This window comes from Staurois parvus, unplaced genomic scaffold (assembly GCF_062004578.1).
Source record: "Staurois parvus isolate SC_StPar_1 unplaced genomic scaffold, SC_StPar_1.0 ptg001897l, whole genome shotgun sequence".
In the NCBI taxonomy this organism is placed as follows: domain Eukaryota; kingdom Metazoa; phylum Chordata; class Amphibia; order Anura; family Ranidae; genus Staurois; species Staurois parvus.
This window is the reverse complement of record NW_028319693.1, coordinates 45,880-52,188: the sequence shown is the minus strand read 5'-3', so window position 1 is coordinate 52,188 and position 6,309 is coordinate 45,880. Positions and strand designations below refer to the sequence as shown.

Here is a 6,309-nt window from a genome sequence, read left to right as displayed (position 1 = left end):
TCTGTAATCAGTGACTTGTGTGCTGTCAAGTGCTAAAAAAAAAAATAATGACATGGTCTTTAATAATTCAGATTATAAAAACAATGATGATTAAAATGTCTCCATACTATTTATTTTTTTTGCTTTCTAATTATGAATTGTGTGTTTGCATCTTGCAGGGTTTTTCAGGGCCTTGGATGATGGAAGCGGCACAGCAGAGATGGGTTTAGGAGAGGTGAGTTTGTGACTTGATGATACTTTTACCATTGGGTGGGGGGAGACAGAAATGGGCGTTTTAGGAGGAATGTGCACGGAGGTACGTTTTGTTTTTTTGTTTTGTTTTTTTGTCAGTGAAAAGAATATTTAAATAAATTTTTTTGTGACCATCAATGTAACCATTGGGGCATAGATGGCAAAATATTCCTTGTAGTTTGAGAGTGTAGTTCTCCTTTAAGGTCTGAGCGGTGTTATATATAGAATAGCCACATGGGGGCGGCGAGGACATGAGACCAGCAGCTGTACATTTAACCCTTTATGGTTTGTCTCTTGCAGTGGCTGACGTTTACAATGTGCGGCTAGACAGACGGACGGCCATATTTCCTGCTCCGCCTGGATACAGACACTCCTGTGTATTTTGCTCTCACTAACCTCCTCTTTTAGGGAACTAATCACTAGGACTCCCCACACAATTGCTCTGCACATCTCTACCTGTGGCCATGCCACATCTTTCCCCAAAGCCTCTGCACACAGGACTTTCTCTGACCACTCAGAGCCAGCCAATCAGAACAGTGGATGTGACTCTCCGGTGCCTTACAACTCTTCCATGCAATCACTAGGGGGCAGGATGGGAATTTCATCCCCACTAATTAGGATGCAGAGGCTGTTTTATTCTTCATCTTTATTGGTACCCAGAAACCCGCATATGGGGGCCGCAGAGATAACGGAGCACTCCACTGAGCTGACAGAGGCCACCACGAGCCCACAGATCATCAGAAACCCATTAAAACTCATATCTTGTATCATATTGTTAGACTTTAACAAATAATATAATATACAGATTTCCATCACTGACTTCCTTTTAAAAAATAGTTGCTTGAACCTCCAGCATCTTTATAAATATAGGGCCTGTCAAAAGTCATGACTTTTCTGACTAGTGACCAGCATTATAGCCAGACCACTAGCATTTTGTAGAATGTGGGTCACCAGTAGCATCCTATGTATTCCTCACAATGGAGTTTTCCTTTAAGGGCCATCTCACCCCTCTGCCTTTTGTGTACACTGCATCTTTGGGGCACTCCATACCCAAGAATCCGAGGTGTGAAATGGCACTAAGGTCCAAGTCTGTGAACTGCGAGACTCCTACTGCCTGTGGCCTGGAGAAGGGAAGGGAATCGGTGATCATTTTTCTGCTTTGGGAGATCAGTTTTGATGGTCATCAATGACATCCTACATTTTACTCTTGGTGGGGTTTCCTTTTAAGGGGAATCTCACCCCTCAAAATCCTACTGTCCACAAAACATGAAGGAATGGATTGACGCTATAGTCTGAGATTTTTAATTGGAGACTCCTACTGTCTGTGGTCCAGGGAATGGGGGAGGGAAGGCAGTCGATGCCCATTTGTCTGCTTTGGAGGTCTGGATTTGGTGATCACCGATGGCAACATACATGTTCCTCTCGGTGTAGGTTTCCTTTAAGTGCTATCTCACCTCTTTGAATCTTGAGTACCGAACGCACCAAAGATGTAACGTCCACAAAATGCAGAGGTGTGAAATGGCGCTAAGGTCAGATTCTGTGAACCACAGAATCCCACTGTCTGTGGTCTGGGCAATGGAGGAGGAAAGGGGTTCAGTGGCCATTTTTCTGCTTTGGGGATCTGCTGTTTTGTCCTTCATGAGTGGTCTTCTCTTCCTTAATTTGGGTGGGTTAGTTGGAGTTTTTTTGGTGGGATGGAACTTGACCATGTTTTTGGAAGAGGTGGCTTCTGTCCCTCATGGGGTGCTCCTGTTTGTCTTTGGGGCAGGGGGTGAATCTTCCCTCTGGGTTTGGGAGCATTGCCCCTTTTCTATATATTTCAGGGATCATCAAGGCGTCTCTGAATGCGAATGTTGCTAGACTGCATGTTAATAAAGAAAAAAAGACAATAAAAGGATTGTGAGGATTTTCCCTTGGTCTCTTTTATCAACATTTCATTGAAATATCTTCACTTACCTGATACGTCGATGACTATCAAAGCTGCTCATGGGCCAAAACCCAGCACAGCGGCACATTCAGTCCCTGTGATCTCTTCCATACAGCTCCAAAGCTGCAAATCTGTGAAATTACAACTTATATGGATACATTGTGCTAATCAAATCAATAGTAATACTAATGTAGCCTTTCCCAACCCTTTTGACATGAAGGAACCCTTGACACAGCTTTCAGGCCTCAGGGAGTCCCAGCTAATTACTATGTGTACACCTCATGAGACATTCGCATGAAGAGTAAGTTCTAGATATAAGAATAAAAGGTCAAGCATGCCATGACACCCAGGCCTCCTCTGTACAACCAAATTGTTTTCAGTAATAATAATGAAAAGAAAGAAATATTAATAATGGCCACATAAGAAACAAAATCAGTTACAATTGTAGTGCTCCTTTACATTGGTGGTCAGTGGAAAACCCCTTCCAATGACAGTCATAGGAGAAGTTCCCCCTTACAGTTGTGGTTAGTGAAGAACACTAGTACAGTGATGGTCAATGAGAAGAACTCTACACCCTCCATTGGTGGTCAGTGTAGGGCCCTAGCACACAGGTGGTCAGTGGAAAGAGCTATCCCTACATTGGTGGTCAGTAAGAAGAACCCTTCTTACATCAGTGGTCAGTGGAAAGAGCTATCCCTACATTGGTGGTCAGTAAGAAGAACCCTTCTTACATCAGTGGTCAGTAGAAGAGCTATCCTTCAATTGGTGGTCAGTGAAGAACGCAATTACACTGGTGGTCAATCAGAAGAACTCTCCTTACATTGGTGGTCATTCAAGGGCTCTAGTACACTGGTGGATGGTAAGAAGAACTCTCCCTACATTGATGGTCAATGAAGGGCCCTAGCAGGGGCGGACTGACAACTCATGGGGCCCCCAGGCAATAGAAGATCATGGGGCCCCTGTGTCCTTGCCCAAACTCAAAAAAGCCTATGAAAAAGGTACCAGGGGCATCTCATGGGGCACCCTACTGATCCCGGGCCCCTCGGGCAAAGCTCGAGTTTCCAAATGGTCAGTCCGCCCCTGGGCCCTAGTACACTTTTAGTTAATGAGAAGTAAAGGCTCCTAGTACCCTGGTGGTCAGTGGAAAGAATTCTCTAACTTTGTGGTGAGTGAAGGGACCTATTATACTGGTGGTCAGTGGGAGGAGCTCTCCTTTCATTGGTGGTCAGTGAAGAGAACTATTTACAGTACATTAGTAGTTGGTGGGAAGAATGCTTCCCTAACATATTTCTGAAAATATCATTGATGTCAGTGGTAGCTTATCTGAGAGAAATAAATTGTTTATTGCACAGGGAACCCCTAGTAACCTGCAGAGCACAGGTGTCAAACTGGCGGCCCTCCAGCTGTTGCCAAACTACAAGTCCCATGAAGCATTGCAAGATTGACAGTTACAAGCATGACTCCCAAAGACAGAGGCATGATGGGACTTGTAGTTTCGCAACAGCTGGAGGGCCTCCAGTTTGACACCCTTGGTCTAGAGGAACCCTAGCTGACTCAATACAACAAAACATACCTGGAGAGTCCTTGTAATCCTTAAAACTGGATGAGATTTCATGTTCCTGCTGCAACTCCATAATATTGGCCATGGCTTTGGAATGGGATATCCAACAAGCTCAGCTAGGTGTGAAGGTCATGTGTTCACAGACATAAGGCCATGTAATTTACATGGTAAGAAGAGGAGCGGCTTCAAATGATGGTGGTATGGAGGGAAACCCAAAGCCATCGGCCAAGAAAGTCCATCCCATCTAATAGACTTTCTCTTTGACCACGTTTAGCCAGTTAACATTGACCAGGGTCATGGAGGAGCCTACAAACATTTCAGTATTTCTATATACAGCCACAAGCTGCCAAAACAGGCTCACATTCTTAAATGCTTCCACTGGGAAGTTTTTCCAAGAAGACTGGTCAGTATTTTCAGTCTAGCTACCTTGGGTAGGGACATCCCTATGGAGATATTAAGTAAGAAACGGCAGTACTGGTCCTGTTGGGGCAATTCCTTTACTAGCATTTGGTTTTGGTGCCACCAACCTACAACATGGTAGATCCTTTTTTCTGTAGGGCTTTTGGTGTAAAAAAAAAAAAAAATGTTCCTTGTCTGTACCAACCCTTAACTTTATTGTAACCTTCAGACAAGTTGCTCAGTACACACTTGAGATATGTGGCTGGAAACTGCCAAAGGATTTGTATTTCTATTCAGATAGTCTTTTGATCCAGGCTACAGCACAACCAGGACCTGGACCTCCAGTGCAGCAGCAGCACAGCTGTCAAGAACACAACTCCAGTCTACTTAATGGATATTAACCCCTTCACGCCTAAGGGTAAAACAAATCTAAATGCAAAAGCACAATTCTGCAACGTTGACATGTGATAGTAAAACCGTCCATATCATCACAACTACTTTGTACATTCAGGTGGATTATACCGCAATTTTTTCAGGACAAATTGGTCTTTCATTTGATGGTAATGGATAGCTCCTGATTTTTTTTCATTATCAAAGGAAAACTGGCCCAAAATAGTAAAACGAAATATTTTTTTTTTTATTTAGCTGTGTGTTTCTTGTTACGTCCATAACCTGCCACTAAAGAACAACAAATAAATTCTCCAGCTCTTGACGATCGCAGCAATACCATACATGTGTGTACCCGTAGTACAGCCCAGAAACAATAGTGCGCATTTTGTTTTTGTCTTTTTTTTTTTTTTTTACCTAAAACACACTGACACCAATTTTTTTTTAAATCCTGACTGTTGACCTTGACCTTTGGCCCTGACCTTGACCCAAACACTAACCCTGGCACTGAACTAGATCAAACCTTGATCTAGGTATTTTTCTTTATTTTTTATTTTTTAATATTCATTTATCTTTTTTTTTTTTTTTTTTTTTTTTAACAAACATTTTTTTTTCTCTCTATGCCAGGAGTTAGAGAGATACAATGTATAACAGAATATATATAATGATACAATGTATCTCCTCCATTCATAGAGAAAGAAAAAAGCAAGGGGGCTAGGCTGCACAGTGGCCTATCACTGTGATAGCCAATCCGAGGCTATCACAGCGATCATGTGACCCGGAATCGGGAGTCCCGGGTCACGATCGTTAGAACGAGATCCGGGGCTCTTAGTGACACTGCAGTCTCTGTGCTGGGAGCGTGCTGAGCGGTGCGCTCCCAGCACAAAGACAAGTATGCAAATATGTGGCCCCACGGAAAAAAGCCCAGTTCTGTGAGGACGCATATTTGTGTGACGTCGGCATCAAGGGGTTAAAGGAGAAGTAGCACCCTAAAAGAGCATCACTATGCCCTCCTGTCAGCATAATCCCTATGCAGAAGATGCTGATTGGCTTCTAGTGCTGCCCAATCTGAGGTGTGTACAAGGGAATGCAGGAGAATGATATTTATTATTTATTATTATTTTTCAGGTACTTGTATAGCAAACAAATTGCTCTTTTCATTTATCCCTATAATACCCTTTCTCAGATAAATCTATGTAAATAAAATCAAATATACGAACACAGATGTGTAATAACACTCAAATTGGATGAAAAAATATATATATATATATATATATATATATATATATATATATATATATATATATATATATATAAAAAATTTAAATAAATAAAGCTATAGTGTCCAAAAATGTCTTTCAACCAAGTCAGATCACTTTTTCTCCTCTTTCATAACTTCTTATTGTGATATTATGTATGGAATTTAAAATACGATGATCCAATGTAGAAAACCTCAAAAAAATATAAACCGCAAATAGTGTATTATCTTAATTACATATAATTGTGCGCTATGTGTCATGCACACTCCATAAAAGGTGTTCAAACCGTGAAAAAAAAAATAAAATTGTTTTATCTCTCTCTCTCTCTCTCTATATATATATATATATATATATATATATATATATATATATATATATACACTCTAAATGTGCACCAACAAGATAACTCAAAATGCGTGTAGAGTATATCTCATTAATTGCGACAGTGAACTCAACACACTGCAACCACTACTATTATACCATAAAACAAATGTGAATCCAAACAATTGGTGTAAAAGTGACCACTCCAACCTAGTGCAACAAAT

General features: G+C 41.3%; 1 long non-coding RNA gene across 1 annotated transcript; it reads left to right on the top strand.

Moving 5' to 3' along the window:
- The first annotated feature begins 6 nt into the window (after positions 1 to 6).
- On the top strand, positions 7 to 2,140 carry LOC149433855 (uncharacterized). Its single transcript, XR_016308838.1, has 2 exons — positions 7 to 214; positions 532 to 2,140. It is a non-coding gene; the product is annotated as an uncharacterized LOC149433855 (long non-coding RNA).
- The last annotated feature ends 4,169 nt before the right edge of the window (positions 2,141 to 6,309 follow it).